We start from the raw sequence: 2,325 nt of genomic DNA, 5'->3' as shown, positions 1-2,325 counted from the left end.
CACTTAGTCAAGAGGTGTTATTCCCTCCCTAACTTCAGGGCAAAATCCCTACCTGGGGAAACAACCTTTCTAGGAGAGGTGACCTTGGTTAAAACACAGCGCCAAGAAGGTGAGCAAATATATTAAGAACAGTATGCCATATGTGCCAGGTCCCTTGAAACAGCAAGGATGGACCGGCTCCCGGCATTAAGGCACTCACCATAATTTTTCATTTGAATCTGTGCTGTTGTATTTAGCATACTATTTCCCCCTTTACAGTTTTAATCTTGAAACTAATTCCACCTATAATTATTTAAATGCCACTTTCTTCCTGAAGCCTTCACATTGAATGTCCATTCTTTGAAATGCTGTAGAACTTCACATAAGCACCCCTTAGCTACTTGTTCATATAATACTTTGTATTTTTAGATGATGAGTTAAAACAACTTATTCATTCTTCTTTGTCTGATATGTGCAAGGCACTGTATTTATATATCTTAGTTATAAAAACAACCACTATATTTAGAGTATAAGAACCTTACTGTTTCAAACATTTCAATTCATGCTGTGAAGTACAGCATACTCAGACAGACATAAGCCATGTTAAAGCAACACTCTAATGTGTGTTAACTAGATTTTGCTCATTTTAGATACTAGAATGTTTATAATTTAAATACAGTAATTGTAGAAATTGTGTATTAATTACTTATTGCTGTATAATAAATTACTCCAAAACCTAGTGGCTTAAAAGAACAAATACTTACTATCTCAGTTTCTGTGGGCCAAGGATTCAAAGTAGCTTAGCTGGGTGGTTGTAGCTCAACATCTCAAAAGGTTGCAGTCAAACTGTTGGCCGAGACCAGTCATGGGAAGGTTGCTTACTCACGTGGCTGCTGGCAGGCCTCACTTCCTTGCCACATGAGACTCCATGAGGCTGCTTAAGTGTCCTCATGATGTGACAGCTGGCTTTCCTCAGAGTAAGTGATCTGAAAGAGTGAACAAGGAGGAAGCCACAGTACCCTTTAAGACCTACTCTCCGAAGTTGCACATCAACACTTTTGCTTTTTTCTATCCATTCAAAGTGAGTCATTAAATCCAGCTCACACTCAAGGGGAGAGGGATCAGGCTCCACTTTTTGAAAGGCGTGTTAATTTGTGGGCATTTTAAACCACCATGGTGTTTAATATAAGTATGTTCACTGAAGCAAAGTTGGAAAATATGGACACACAAAAAAGAAGCACTACTCAATGGATAGTCATTCCTTGGGTGTATATAATGCCAGTCTTTAAGATACATATATTTTCTCAAACTATAAACATACTATGTGTACTATTTTGTAAACTGCTCTTTCATTTAGCATATTGTTAAGATACTTTTCATGTCAAATATTCTTTCATAACATTTTAAATGGCTGCATAACATTATATCTATGTACTAGCAGCCTGGTGCACAAAATTCATGCCTGGGTAGGGTCCCTAGGCTTGGCAGGCAATCAGAGCCAATCAGGGCCTTCAGGTTGCCGGCAGGGCCTTCCTTTTGTTCCACACCTCTCCCTAGTGGTCAGCACATGTCATAGCAAGCAATCAAACTCCTGGTCTCCTGGTCAAACTCCCAAGGGGACACTTGGCAAATTAGCCTTTTATATATACGTTGAGTGGCCAGATTATTATGACCACCTGACATTTGTAGGCAAATTAGCTATAATTTCACGCTGAAGTTGCTAGAGGGCCAGACCATTATAAATAGGGAAGCAGGTTGTTTACCACGACAGAAGTGATTTTTTTCTGAAGATAACGCGATTTAACAGCCTTTGAACATGGGATATATTTGAATGTGAGTGGCCAGATTATTATGACCACCCCATCAGTGCTTCGTTGGGCCACCTTTTGCCTTCAATACTGCGGCGATTCTTCTTGACATTGACTCCACGAGACGTTGAAAGGTGATGCGAGGAATCTTGACACCAACAGTGCCTGATGAATAGCACTGTCCAGTTCTGTGAGATTTGATGGTTGTGGAATCAACTGCCTGATGGCTCTTTTAACTTCGTCCTTGGATTGAGATCTGTTGATTGTGGGGGCCACCTAAGCAAGGTAAAGTCTCCCTCATGTTCTTGAAACCACTCCTGCACAATACGAGCACTGTGGCATGGCACATTGTCTTATTGGAAGAAGCCATCCCCATTGGGATACGCCATCAACATGATAGGATGAACTTGATCAGCAATGATAGTTAAGTATGTTGTGCTATTCAGACGTTGTTCCACACGAATTAAAGGGCCCAAATCATGCCAGGAAAACATGCCCCAAACCATAACACTGCCCTCACCAGCTTGAAGGGTTGTCT

The 2,325-nt window shown here is 40.6% G+C and overlaps 1 long non-coding RNA gene across 2 annotated transcripts in view; it reads right to left on the bottom strand.

Annotated features, from left to right (window-relative positions):
- LOC107181878 overlaps positions 1-2,325 on the bottom strand; it is a 7,300-nt gene that overhangs the window by 3,215 nt on the left and 1,760 nt on the right. For both annotated transcript variants that reach the window (XR_001512589.1, XR_001512590.1), the window contains exon 2: positions 744-965. This is a non-coding gene — a long non-coding RNA (uncharacterized LOC107181878). The remainder of the gene's footprint in view (positions 1-743; positions 966-2,325) is intronic.

Source organism: Myotis davidii, unplaced genomic scaffold (assembly GCF_000327345.1).
Source record: "Myotis davidii unplaced genomic scaffold, ASM32734v1 scaffold554, whole genome shotgun sequence".
Lineage (NCBI taxonomy): Eukaryota > Metazoa > Chordata > Mammalia > Chiroptera > Vespertilionidae > Myotis > Myotis davidii.
The sequence above is the reverse complement of the archived record's forward strand: the minus strand, read 5'-3'. Positions and strand labels throughout refer to the sequence as shown.